This window comes from Leptonychotes weddellii, chromosome 5 (assembly GCF_054177405.1).
Source record: "Leptonychotes weddellii isolate Sample4059 chromosome 5, ASM5417740v2, whole genome shotgun sequence".
Taxonomy (NCBI): Eukaryota; Metazoa; Chordata; class Mammalia; order Carnivora; family Phocidae; genus Leptonychotes; species Leptonychotes weddellii.
This window is the reverse complement of record NC_138373.1, coordinates 98,688,881-98,704,216: the sequence shown is the minus strand read 5'-3', so window position 1 is coordinate 98,704,216 and position 15,336 is coordinate 98,688,881. Positions and strand designations below refer to the sequence as shown.

General features: G+C 37.1%; 1 protein-coding gene across 1 annotated transcript in view; it reads left to right on the top strand.

Moving 5' to 3' along the window:
• Positions 1-15,336, top strand: part of LOC102738489 (protein SCAF11) — a 534,109-nt gene that overhangs the window by 449,393 nt on the left and 69,380 nt on the right. The gene's annotated exons all lie outside the window — the stretch shown is intronic.

Here is a 15,336-nt window from a genome sequence, read left to right as displayed (position 1 = left end):
CTGCATGGAGCACTGGGTGTTGTGCACGAACAATGAATCATGGAACACTTCATCTAGAACTAATGATGTAATGTATGGGGATTAACATAAGAATAAAAAAAAAATAAAATAAAAAATAAATAAATTAAAAAAAAAAAAAAAGTTTAGTCCTACTAGGTATTTTATTCTTTTTGGGGTAATTGTAAATGGGATTGTTTTCTTAATTTTTCTTTCTGTTGCTTCATTATTAGTGTACAGAAATACAACAGATTTCTGTATATTAATTTTGTATCCTGCAACCTTACTGAATTCAATTATCATTTCTAGTGTTTTTTGGTAGAGTCATTAGGATTTTATATATATATATGTGTATATATATACATATATATATATATATATATAGTATCATGTCATCTGCAAATAGTAACGGTTTTACTTCTTCCTTACCAACTTGGATGCCTTTTGTTTTGTTTTGTTTTTTTCTTATTTGATTGCTGCAGCTAGGATTTCCAGTACTGTGTTGAATAAAAGTGGTGACGGTGGACATTCTTGTGTTATTCTTGACCTTAGAGCAAATGCCCTCAGTTTTTCCCTGTTGATTATGTTAGCTGCAGGTTTTTCATATGTGGCTTTATTACATTGAGGTATATTCCCTCTAAAGCTACTTTGTTGGAAGTTTTTATCATGAATGGATGTTGTAATTTGTCAAATGCCTGCTTTCATTGATCTTGTCTGTTGGGGTTTTTTATAAAGCCTTTATTTCATTTATTTCTTTCTGATTTTTATTATTCACTTCCTTCTATTGGCTTTGGGCTTTGTTCTTTTTCTAGCTCTTTTAAGCATAAAGTTAGTTTGTATATTTGGATTTTTCTTGTTTCCTGAGGTAAGACTGTAATGCTATAAACTTCCCTCTTAGAACAGCTTTAGCTGCATCCCAAAGATTTTGGATTGTTGTGTTTTCATTTTAATTTCTCTGCATGTATTTTTTTTTTCATTTCCTTTTTGATTTATTGGTTGATCTATTGTTTGTTTAGCAGCATGTTATATAGCCTCCATGTATTTGTGATCTTTCCAGGTATTTTTTGTGATTGATTTCTAGTTTTATACTGTTGTAGTCAGAAAAGATGCGTGATATGATTTCAATTTTTTTGAATTCATGGAGAACTGTTTTATGGCCTAATATGTGATCTATTCTACCCTGTGTCTTTTGACTGGAGCATTTAGTCCATTTAGATTTAAAGTAATTATTGATAGGTATGTACTTATTGCCATTTTGTTAATTGTTTTATGGTTGTTTCTGTATGCTATTTTCTCTCTGCTCCTTTCTTTTTCTCTTGCTCTCTTCCCTTGTTGGTTGATGGCTTTTTTTAGGGCTTTGCTTGGATTCCTTTCTCTTTATTTTTTGTGTATCTATTTTTTTATTTTGGTTGCCATTAGGTTCATATATAACATCTTATGCATATAGCAGTCTACAATAAGTTGATGGTCACTTAAGTTTGAACCCATTCTAAAAACATAAATTTTCACCCCCCTGCACTTTTTCTGTATATGATGTCATATTTGACTGATTTAATTGATTTTGCTGCTTTTGTGCGTTAGCCTCCATACTAGTTTTATTAGTAATTAATCTACTACTTTTATTATATGTTTGCATTTACCTGTGAAATTTTTTTCCTTTCATAATTTATTTGCTTCTTATTATGGCCTTTTCTTTTCATACAAAGAATTCCTTTTAACGTTTCTTATAAGGTTGCTTTAGTGGTAATGAACTCCTTTCATTTTTGTGTGGGAAACTCTTTATCTTTCCTTCTATTCTGAATGATGACCAAGTAGAGTATTCGTGATTGCAGGATTTTTCTTTCAGTACTTCGAATATATCATGCCCCTTTTTTCTTATCTGCAAAGTTTCTGCTGAAAAATCAGCTGATAGTCTTGTGATGTATCCCTTGTATATAACTGTTTTCTCTTGCTGCCTTTAAAATTCTCTGTTTATCACTATTTTTTGCCATTTTAATTATTATGTGTCTTGGTGCAGGGGACCTATACCAGGGTTGATTTTGTTGGGGGCTCTCTGTGATCCCTGTTTTGGGTGTTTGTTTTTTTCCCCAGATTAAGGAAGTTTTCAGCTACTATTTCTTCAAGTAAATTTCCTGACTCCTTCTCTCTCTCTCTCTTCTCCTTCTGGGATCCCTATAATGCAAACGTTATTACACTTGATGGTGATGTTGATTTCCCTTAACCTATACTTATTTTTTATTCTTTTTTCTTTTTGCTGTTCAGCTTGGAAACTTTCCATTACTTGGTCTTCCAGATTGCTGGTCTGTCTTCTGCTTCCTCTAATGTGCTATTGATTTCCTCTATTTTTAAAAAAATTTCTGTCATTGGGCTCTTCATCTCTGACTGTTTTTTTTTTTTTTTAAATTTTCTGTGTTTTTGTTGAAGGTCTCACCGAGGTCCTCCACTCTTTTATCAAGTCCACTGAGTATCTTTATGACCATTACTTAGAATTCTTTATCAGGCATTTGCTTATCTCTATTTCATTTAGCTCTTTTGCTGTCGTTTTGTCCTATTCTTTCATTTGGGACATATTCCTCTGCCTCCTTATTTTGTCTAAGTCTCTGGGTTTTTGTCTATATATTAGGAAGGTCAGCTACATCTCCTGATCTTGAAAGTAGTGGCCTCTTGAAGAAGAGGTCCTATGGTGCCCTGTAGTGCAATGCCCCTTGTTTACCAGACCCAGACACTCCAGGGGTGTCTCCTATATGGGCTGCATGTGCCCTACTGTTGTGGCTGAGTCACATTTGCCATCAGTCCAGCTGGCTGCAGTGGCCCACTTTGCTTGTTGTGGGCACACCAGGCAGTGTTTGGTCCCTGTGCTGTTATGGGACCTGTCTGGGGCTGCTGTGGACTTTTAGTTGGGCAGTGTCAGCAGTCAGATCAGATACCTTTCCTTAGCCCATTTGCCAAGACTGCTGTCATATCAAACTTCAGGTTGTTCTCCTTGTATTGTCCTCTAAGAGGCTTTGGTTGGTCGGGGGCTGACAGTCAGACCAGATGCCTGCCCTCAGTCCATCTGCTGGGGCAGCAGTTGCACTGATTAGCAGGGTGCTCTCTCTGCACTGCTGGAGATCATGGGCATGCTGGTGTGTGGGCTTATCTTTTCCTCTCTCCAGGGCAGCAGTCACTTTGGAATGGTGCTGGTCCCTGCTGAGGTTGCTTGCAGGGTATATTGGGCAGGAGTAAGTGCAGCAAGTTGGATGGGATGGATCCAAAGGGGAATGGGGGGAGGGTTGGGGGCACAGGTCGCCAATAAGATAGGTGGAGAGTGTTTACACTAGTTCCCACAAACATCTGGTTATCTAGGCTGGAGGTGTGGGGAGAAATGGTGCCCACCAACACTTTCACGACGGAGAAGTTCTCCTAAAGATCCCTGCTCCTCCAGCATACATTTTGCTATTAGTGAATAAATCTCCAAATATACACTGGGCACTTCTCAAACTGCTGCTTCTATGCTGTGTCTTGACTGGGTTATTTCTTATGCTGGCTCTTCAAGGGCAGGGATTCAGTTTCCTATCTCCAGCCAGTTACTCTTGCTGCTTATAAAATACCTGGAGGTAAGCCCCGCTGATCGTAAAAATTCACAAAGTTAAGCCCCACTGGTTTGCAAAGCCAAATTTGTGGAGACTTGTCTCTCTAGGATGGTTCCCTTATGCATAGGGTGGCTGGTGCGGGGTCTGCTACTCTCTCTTCTCTGTGGCCTCCTTCCCATTTGCACAGTTCCACTAGGGGTTTGGTTCACATCCATGTCTCAGCCCCTCCTACCCTTTGTAATGTGGCCTCAATTCTAAAATTAACTATGGAAAGTCTGTTCTGCCTGTCTGCAGGTCATTTTCAGAGTAGTTGCATAGATGTAGCTGTTATCTGGGTGTGTGTGTGGGATGAGATGAGCTCAGGATCCCCATATTCCACCATCTTCCTAGAATTCTCTGGTAGAATGAATTTTAAAAATGACCCAACTGTCTACAAGAAATTCATTTGATAATGATGCCATAGGTTGAAAGCGAAGGAATGGAGAAAGATGCATCCTGTAAACACTAATCAAAAGAAAGCTGGAATAGTAATATTAACATCAGATTTAATACAATTCAGAACAAGGATTATTACCAGTGATGTAGGGTATTACATAATGATAAGGTATCAGTTCACCAAGAAGACATAACAATCCTAAATGTGGATGCACCTAACAACAGAGCTTCAAAAACGGGAGAGAACTGGAAAGAGAATTAGAAAAATCTACAATTATACTTGGAGGCTTTAGCACCCCTCTTTAAATAATTAATAGGACAAGGTGGCAGAAAAATCAATAAGGATATAAGAGACCCAAAGAACTCTATCGACTAACTTGACCTAATTGACATTTATAGTACACTAAACAAGAGCAGATACACATTCTTTTCAATTGCACATGGAACATTCACCAAGATAGACCATATTCTGGGCCATAAAACAAACTTCAACAATTTTAAGATAATTGAAATCATACAAAGTAAGTTAGTTCTCTGATCATAACAGAATTAAATGAGAAATCAACAATAAAAAACATCTGGAAAATCCCCCAAATACTTAGAAATGAACAAGCACACTTCTAAAGAATCCATGCCTGGGTCAAAGAGGAAATCATGGGAAAATTAGAAAATATTATCAATTGAATGAAAAAGAAAATAAAGCATATAAAAATCTGTGGAATGCAACTAAAGCAGGATGAAAAGGGAAATATATAGCATATAATTATCAACAGACATATTTTCCTTATGTTTCTTTTATTATCATATTGGCCCTGACCTCCAATACTATATTCAACAGTATAAATAATAGTGGTATCTTTATGTTGTTCCTAATCTTAAAAGGTATGCACCTAAGTTCCTTTATTAAGTGTAGTATCAGCGGTTTTGTTATATAAATTTTACCAAGAATATTTTTTACTATTTCTAGTTTTTTTCCCCATTTTTAAAAATCTTAACACACTAAACCTTATTAGATGGTTTTCTGTGTCAATTCGGATCATTACATGATTTTTCTCCTTTAGTCTATTAATGTCACAAATGACAATAATACATATATTTTTAGAAATACTTTTGTATTGAGATATAATTGATATGTAACATTATACTAATGTCAGGTGTACAACATAAGGATTTGCAAAATGATCATCACAATAAGTCTAGTAAACATCCATCACTACCCATAGTCACCAATGTTTCTTCTTGGTGAGAACTTTTAAAAGTCTACTCCCTTAGCAACTTTCAAATATACAGTACAGTATTATTAACTACAGTTACCATGCTATACATTCCATGTTCAATAATGCATTTTCTGATATTGACTTTCTGATGATGTTCCCTGCATTACTGATTATGATAGATTATTTTAAATTTATTTTATTGTTTATTTTATGTTTATTTAATACACTTAACCAAATTAAATAGCAATTCATTTTATGTATTAAATATATTTAATGTTTAGAATTGGTTTACTAATATTTTACTTAGGATTTTTGAATCTACATGCATAGGTAAAGTAGGAGTATAATTTCCTTTTTCTATTCTCCTTACTGTCTCCCTTTTTAACTGTTACCATTTTCTTGTACCCACTTTCTCTCAACAAAGATATTTCCCCATCTTCCTGCTTCCTCAAGTCTAGAAGTCTCCCTTTTTGAAATTTTGGTGCAAACAGAAAATTTTTGTTAGTTTTTATGGTGAGCAATTTAGTTTCTTGGGCCTCAATAGTCTCATTCCAGGATAAACTCATTGTGTTGTCATTCATAGTCAAAATCCCACTAATGTGTTTCCCTGGGTTTCTTTTTTAAGCTCTACAAAGAACCAGCAGAAGCTTTGAAATAACAGCTCTTCTTTAATACTTCAAAATTCAAGATTACATTTTAGAAAGGGCTCAGGTCAGAGAACCTTGATTCTCAACCCAACCTATAGTCTCTGTAAATGGAAGGGAGCACCAGAGTTTCTGTCCATTTCCAGAGCAAGTCCTTGGAGGTACGCCCCCACCATTATATCACAGAGTAGTTAATCATTCAAGTGGAAAGGGGGTATCGATGAAAGCGCTCAAAGGGCTGAGTTGAAGGTTTCATGTTTCCATTTCTTTAAAAGAAAAAACAAAAATACTAGTTTTTCTATTCCATGAAACTGGGAGTGCATTAATCCATTTTTCCATTCAGGAAATATTTTAGGGCCTGCTGTGTGTCATGCACTTTTCTAAGGGCTGAGGATATAAGGCCAAAGAGCAATGAAAAAAATGATAAAGAAGCTGGCTTCATGGAGCTTATCTTGTAGTGAAAGAGACAGGCCCGAACACATGAACACGTAATTTAATATCAGGTAAAGAAACAAAACAAAAAAAATGGCATGGGATGCTATTATGAATTAGTCTAGAAAGAAAGGACTCTCTGAGGTTTCTTTTTCTGTGCTTATTCTGCTCTTTATTCTACATCTTTCCTTCATCTCTGAGGGGCTGACATTTGAATGTCACACACACACACACACACACACACACACACACACACACGAATGCAGTCAAATGTAGCTTCCAGTAGAATTTTTGGGTGGGCATTGTTGTTTTTGTTATGTGTGTGTGTGTTTTATTGTGAAAAGGACTGCTTTGCACTGGTATAAGGGGAAATTACATGAGCTGGGGGGGTGCAGGAATCCATTGCTAGGCTAGCCCTGCAAATACCACAGGGAGGCTGATGAAGCCTGGGTCAGTGGAAGGCCTGCTTCAGGGGGATTTAGATGAATATCACATGCCTTAGTTCTGGGTGCAGTAGCAATAATGGAGTCACTCCAGCTTTAAAAAAAAACAACATTTTTTTTCCATCCAGATTACTACTGGCTTCCCTCTTCTAGCAAAAGAGACATCTGCTTCTATGTATAGAATAGACTTCGGGCCCTGAATTACAGTGTGGTAATTCATGCTTAACTGTTCGAATGGCTGCATAGCCCTCAGCCCTGCATCTCCTAATGCACAAGATACTAATTATTAGACTATAATTCACACTGTGTGAGTTCTTATTGCTTAGCTTTCTTGTAGGATACAGATAGCTAGGAACATATAGTGCCTGTGAATGACCAGTATGCTCACTCAAATAACATTAGGCAAGCAATTCTGCATAACACCGAAGAAGGTAAGAGTGTAAAGAGAAATAACAAAAGGGCCTTTGAGAGACGGGCATTGTTTTTCACAAAGCGCACTGACAAATTACCAGTGGTAGCAAGGGCACGCAGCCCGCTCATCTGAAAACTTTCCATCAAACCTTTTGTCCCCCTTGTAAGACAAAGGTTCTATAAATGAAACATGCAGCCTTTTAAAGAGATTATAAGAAACGCTGACACTTGCCTGTGCATTCACCTATAGATCTGACGAACCCTTTGTGATGGATTTGGGAAACCTATTATTCTGTCATAGCTTAAGGAAAAAGCTGTGGTGTCATTTGATGGTTCAAGAACTAGAACTTGTGAAACCATGGGAAAAATATAAATTGGTACAAAACAATAACATTCTCACAGCTGGACCATCTGGCGGGTTATTGAGACACAACTGTGTCTATCACTAAATGGCTGCCGTCAAACACCAGACGAAGATGAGAGCTGGTGTCTACTTCTAATTTCCCAAGACTTAAATTGCCTATAGTTCCTTAAGTTCTGGAAATGAGGACTTCATTTGCAATGGTCTCGGCATCTTCCAAAATGTGATCTTTTGAAACGAATTATGATGCTACTCGATGGTAGGACAAGAACATTTTATTTTCATGGTCAGTTCTGGGCTAGCAAAACGTGTCCCTCAAATAATTGTCATGGGCTCTACTAGTCCCTGTCTGGTGTAAAGAATATCTTTGGCTTATTTCACTTATTTTTAAAAGCTCTCCTTTCTTTAGCATAGCAGAGTGGGTAGAAGAACACCTTTGATGCCACATTGCAGGTGTGGGAATCCTGGTGCCATGGACTGGCCATGTATCATGTTATGCATTTTTGGCCTCAGCTTCCTCATCTTAAAATTGGGACAATAATAGCACTTAACCCATATGCTTGTTGAGAGGAATAAATGAGTGAAACGCTTAGAACACTGTCACATAATAAGCACGATACAAATGTTAGTCATCATTGCAACAGTAGTAATAATCATTGTTTTCATTGCTAAGCTGAATTGGATATAGTTTTACCCTCTGGTTCTTTCATTTTTTTAAAAGATTTTTATTTATTTATTGAGAGAGAGAATGATAGAGAGCATGAGAGTGGGGAGGGTCAGAGGGAGAAGCAGACTCCCTGCTGAGAAGAGAGTCTGATGTGGACTCAATCCCGGGACTCCAGGATCATGACCTGAGCTGAAGGCAGTCACTTAACCAACTGAGCCACCCAGGTGCCCCCTCTGGTTCTTTCTTAATGGCCTATAAAATGGTTTATACATAAAGAGGTCTCAATAATAGTTAATAAAGCCACACCATAGTATATAAATATGAACAACAACTTAGCAAATACTTAATGAAACAGCTCATTTATTTTGCTATTATGTAGCAGGCACTGTTGTAGATGCTCTACATAGTCAAGAAATGTTAAGTGTCTCCAGTGACTAAGATATTGGTGATGCAGCAGTGAACCAAAGAGACATGGCTCTGATCCTATTAAGTAGGCATTATTAGCATTATTTTGTAGGTGAAAAAAAAAAGTGGCAACTTCCTAAAGAACCATGTAACTTGAACGCCTGTGTTCTGCCCACTACATTTTGCTTTCTCCCTTGGTATAACACCTAGAGTCTTTGAGATTCAATAATACAAGCCAAATTTGGGACATTTTGAGTGCCATAAAGCATAATATTTGTAATGGGTTGCAATACATTGAATTAAAAAAAATCCATGAGTCATAAAGGGGGGTGGGATAGAAGAAAAAGAAACTCTTCTTTAAAGGAGAATGCCAACTAATATGTAGATGAAATTAGAAAATCACCATTTTGCAACTCCTAATTTAATAATTAATTAAAACAAGATCCTATAGATAGAAAGATCCTAATAGATCCTAAAACCACTGGGTAAAAGTTTATTGGGGATCTGGTTATTCACACACTCTCAAAGTACCACCCCACAGACTACTTACTAGTTAAAAAGAGAAAAGATACCTTTACAATGGTTCAAATTTAGCATCTCCAGTAATAAAATAAGCTTATCTTATGCAATGCAATGAAGAATATAGAGTATTAACAAAAAATGTAGAGCATTGTTGGTAATATTTTTGCAATATTCTGACTAATTGTGAGGAAACAACCAGAGAAATTCAGAATGTAGAATAGACAACCTCCAAGACAACTAGCTTGGACTCTAAAAAAAAACAATGTCATGAAAAACAAAAATAAGAAGGCAGGTTATTCTATGTTAAAACAAACTAAAGAGACAAAACAGCCAAATACGATGTTAAAACTTTGATTGGATTCTGGCCCAGAAATTAAAAAACAGTTTTAAAAGACATTTTCACATCGAATGGGAAAATTTGAATATGGACTGTGTATTAGATGATAACGAATTAAGTTTCTTGGTTGTGATAATTTTACCGTGGGGTTATAAAGAAGAATATTCTTAAGATAAATATGCTGAAGTATTTAGGGATAATGTCTCTTTGTTGTGATATCTATAATTTAATTTCAAATGTTTCAGCTTAAAATGTGTGTATAGGGCGCCTGGGTGGCTCAGTCTTTAAGCGTCTGCCTTCGGCTCAGGTCATGATCCCAGGGTCCTGGGATCGAGTCCCACATCGGGCTCCCTGCTCGGTGGGAAGCCTGCTTCTCCCTCTCCCACTCCCCCTGCTTGTGTTCCTGCTCTCGCTATCTCTCTCTCTGTCAAATAAATAAATAAAATCTTTAAAAAAAAATGTGTGTATACATACATGTATATATGCATACATATAATATATAACATACATATATACATATACATCTATGTATGTGTAGAGAGAGAAAGATTAAGCAAAGTGACAAAACAATAATATGGGGAAAGGGTATATAGGTGTTTGTTGTGTTATTTTTTTCAACTTTTTGTGTGTCTAAAATTTTTCATAATTAAAAGTTGAGAGAAAAAATACAAACAGTGAAGTTCTTTACAGTCTAAATAAAGCTCTTCACATAATGCCTCTAGGAGCAAAGCTAAGCAAAGATGGAACCCCTTCCTCTGGTTCTAGGAGGAAGGGGCCTACCCCATAGATTCCAAGTTTATATGTCTTTGCTTCTATTAATAAACAGAGTTTCATTAGTGTCTCTAAATTTAAATTTCTGAGAGTTAGAATCTAGTCTAACTTTGGTTCCAGTTCAAGCTAGTTCTGGATTAATCATGGGTAACCAAGGTGTTTGGAACTAACACAAATGTTTTGTGGAGCCTGTCCCTGTGAATGGAGGGGCAACTGAAGGTACCTGCTGGCCAGGGTCCTTGGAAAGGATCCTCTATGACAGAGGGTGGTTCCTGAGCTACACGACATAAGGGATGAATAGGAGTTTGCCAGGAAAAAAAAGTGTGGTGAGTAGCACACTCAGGTAGGACTAGACTCTGCGCAGGTATTATTCTCCAAGGCAGTAGTAGTCTGCATTAAAAAACAAACTCCCATATTTATGTATTAATAAATTTCACATTATTCTATTTCACTAATATTTTACATTATACATCCACATCCGCAAATATAGAAATTAACATATATGAGATAAAATTAAATATAAATAGAAGTTTATATATACATATTTTTCTCATTCCAATGTTTTATGCACTCCAATTTGCAATTTAATATTGGGTCTTGGGGCACTTGGGTGGCTCAGTCGGTTAAGCACCTGACTCTGGTTTCGGCTCAGGTCATGATCTCAGGGTCCTGAGATGAAGCCCGCAATGGGCTTCGTGCTCGGCGCAGAGTCTGCTTGTCTCTCTCCCTCTGCTCCCCCCTTATTTCTCTCTCTCTTGAATAAATAAATAAAACCTTAAAAAAAAATAATATTGGGACTCATTATGGGCAGCCATACATATATTTATTTACCAATACCTCAAGGTACTTTTAATTCAATTTTATAAACCAAAAAGAACAAAATAATTGAAATCTTAAATTCATGTACTTTAGAATAAATTATATATCATTTATATATTTTTATATAAATTATTATATAATGTTTACAATTACTATAAATAATATTTATCTTCCTTTGTCAATATCTTAAGCTTATCAACATCTTTGTCTTTCCTCAAAATAAAATAAACATCTTAGTTTATATTCCTTCCCATTAGTCTCCACTTCTATCTCCCATGTCCCCTCCATTTTGGTATACACTATAGTTTTCATTATGCACTTTTATGGATATACTATTCAGTCATTATTTAGACTCGTGATCTACAAACTTTTTTGATCATTTGCCCATATTAGTAAAAAAAAAAATGAAGCATACATATACTTAATTTTAAATTATATGACATATACTATATTAATAGATATGCACATTATAAAAGTTTCACTATGATAAATTTTTTTAGAAAAGAGATTTAAAAATAAATATAAGTAGATGTTTTAATATCTTTCTGTAGCACATCACCTATATTAGTCAAGGTTTTCTAGAGAAACAGAGAGAGAAAAAGAGATTTTTACAGAATTAGTGTACATAATTGTGGAGGCTGGCAGATCCACAATCTGCAGGGAGGCTGATAGGCTGGAGACTCAGGGAAGAGTTCATTTTGCAGTGCAAGTCCAAAGGCAGTATTCTGGCACAATTTCTTCTTCTTCAGGGGAAGTCAGTCTTTTTCTTAAGGCCTTCAACTGATAGATGAGTCCACCCCCATTATGGAGGGTAGTCTGCTTTATTCTGTTTCCTTATGTAGATTTTAATATCACCTAAAAAAAATACGTTCACAGCAACATTCAGATACATTTGACTAAATATCTGGGTACTGGGGCCTGGCCAAGTTGACACATAACCATCACAGCACCACCACCTCTTACGTTGACCTGGTTTCATTTGTCGCACTTTGGAGTCCACTGGTTTAACAAACAATAATATTTAAGTTATCAGTGCTATTTCTTGCCCTCTCCTGATGCTTGGTTTTGTTTTCTGGATTTATTTGTTTCTTATTGGATTATTTCTCCTAGGGGTGCTCTCAAAGGGGGTCTTCATATGGTAAACTTCTTGATTATACTTGAGAATATAATTATTGTACTCTCCCATTCAAACAAAATTAGCTAGATAATCCTAGCTTCAATAAATGTTTTCCAACATAATTCCATTATCTTCTAATGTTGAGTGTTGTTTTTGAAAAGTCTGATACCAATCCGATTCTGTTTGTATGCAAATGATTTGCTCTTCTCACTGGGAGGCCTTTTGAATGTTCTCTTTGTCTTTGATTTTCTCAAATTTCACTGGAATGAATTTAGTTGTAAGTTTTTTCTTCAGTTTTCTATGAGTCCTATTCTTTGTGAGTCCTTTATATTGGGATCCTACATCTTCCATTCTTGGTCAATATTTTTTCCAGTATTTCCTGTCCTGCCCTCGTACCCCAATCTATTTTTATGCCCTTTTAGAGCTTCTATTATATAGATCTTGACATTTTTACTACTTTCCTCCATATCTTTTAAATTCATTTTTTATGCTTTCTCTCTTTAGTCCTTTCTGATATTTTCAATCTGGTTTTTCAGCTCACCAATTTGTTCTTTGGATCTGTTTATTCTGCCATTGGTTAATTGATTGTTTATTTTAACAATATTTTTTATATGCAGTGTCACCAATTGGCTTTCCTTCCAGTTGCTTTTTCTGCTTCATGTTTGCTAATGTTCTCCCTTATATCTCTAAGGATTTTTATTTTATATATTTTAAATTCTTGTTCAGTCTGACCAATTAATTCTGCTTTCTCTTATATAGGTTGTTTAATTTGTTGTTTTTCTTTTACAGTGTTTGTGCTCCTCAGGTGTCTTATTTTATCCTTCTGGGAGTTCATGTTCACTGTGGCCTACCAGATGGCTCAGCTGGTACTATGTACATAGGGGGATGGACCCGCAGAAAGTACAGGCCTTAGGTTGTGTCCACCTAAATGAATGAGGGAAGGGTATGAATTAGGATGTAAACCTCTGGTATTGTAATCATTCCCTTTTATCTTCCCCTACACACACACACACACACACACACACACACACACATACACACACACACACACACACACACACACACACACACACACACACACACACACACACCTGGGGCCCTACCGCTCAGGGAACCTCCCAGTAAAATCCTGTCTATGCTCTGTCCCAAGGCTACCTCCCTGTGTTATAATTACCTGATTTATAGTGGAGTGGGGAGAAAAGCTGCTCATGGGCCAGTTAGCCCACTTACACCTATTAACATCTACTTCTCATCCCAAGCAAGGTTCTAATACTGTCCTGACCTTACTCCATCCTCTGGCTAGGTATTGCTGTTTGTCTCTCTCATAGTGGCCATAGGACGGGCCAAGGAAAATGTGGACCATATAAAAAAAGCACAAATAGAAAATGCTACTTCCGGGGCACCTGGGTGGCTCAGATGGTTAAGCATCTGCCTTCAGCTCAGGTCATGATCCCAGGGTCCTGTGATCGAGCCCCGCATCGGGCTCCTGGCTCAGCGGGGAGCCTGCTTCTCCCTCTCCCTCTGCCTCTCCCCTGCTCATGCTCTCTCTCTGTATCTCTGTGTCTCAAATGAATAAATAAAATCTTTAAAAAAAAAGAAAAGAAAAGAAAATGCTACTTCCAAACTATTCCTATCCCTGCTGCTACCTGGCTCTATGTGCTAGGCTGTCATTTCCTCACCAAATTGGGATTCCACTACGTCTGTCTCCCCAAATATTCCTCACTGTCTGGAGACCCATTAACCAGTCTCTTGCTTTTGTGACATATCCAGAGTTGGGGGTCAGAGGGGGGAACAACTGCTTTTCTGCCATCTTGCTTCAGTGGCAGTCAATTATAAACAATCTACATTTATAAGCATGGCTTAGGCCAGAAATACTATGGGCATGTCAATCTTTTTTTTTTTTTTTTTTTAAAGATTTTATCTATTTATTTGAGAGAGAGAATGAGAGAGAGAGAGAGCATGAGGGGGGGGGTCAGAGGGAGAAGCAGACCCCCCGCCGAGCAGGGAGCCCGATGCGGGACTCGATCCCGGGACTCCAGGATCATGACCTGAGCTGAAGGCAGTCGCTTAACCAACTGAGCCACCCAGGCGCCCCTGGGCATGTCAATCTTGATGCCACCCAGATTCTTTTCCTTCTACTTTGCACTGGCTCTGCCTCATTTTCTTCCTCCTATGTTGTGCTGGCTGTTTGGCATTCCATGCTGGTCTACTCAAGGCTGATCACTTCCTTTCATAGTGAGCATTATCAGTCTCTATAGCCACCGTTGCTCAAAATCTAGTCCTTAACTGGGAGCATTCATCAGCTGTATTCCCATTTGTCTGGTTTAAGGGTTTCTTTTGTAAGATTTATTTATTTATTTGACACGGGAGTGCGGTGAGGGAGAGGGAGAAGGAGAGAAAGAACCTCAAGCAGACTCCCTGCTGAGTGTGGAGCCCACCCTGGGGCTCTATCCCATGACCTCAAGATTAGGACCTGAACTGAAACCAAGAGTTGGCTGCTCAACCAACTGAGCCGCCCAGGAACCCCAGTTTAAGAATTTTTATACTGCTTTCTGGTTAGGCCGTGAATCTCCTAAAGTTGTAGGTAAAATTTATGACTATGTTGAGAGGATTTGTAGCTTTCATCAGATATTGAAAGGAATTTATATTTTGTGAAAAGATAATTAAGAGTTAATACTCCAATTATTTCCACTCTTATTTTGTAATTCACAAATGTATTAACTAAAACTCCTGGAGACATGTATTTTCTCTATAAAATATGGGGACAGATTAGCTCTGGGAGTAGGGAAAGGAGAGGAAGGCAATGAACAGAGGGGCAGATAACCTAGTGATGAAGAGCATGAACTTGGGTGCTAGCTTCTCTGGATTTTGAACCCTGACTTGGCCGTTAATTAACTGTATAATCTTTGACAAACTACTTAACCTCAGTTTTTGTAAAATGGGAATTATAATGGTAATCCTTTATACATCATAGGGTTGTCTTAAAAATTAAAGATACTTTTAAAATAAAAAGCATATAGAATGGTAGCTGGTAATAATTCTATAATTGTAGTTATTTTTATTATTAATCTCCAAGGTTTCTTTTTTTTTTAATTTTATTTTTTTTATTCTTATGTTAATCCCCATACATTACATCATTAGTTTTAGATGAAGTGTTCCATGATTCATTGTTTGTGCATAACACCC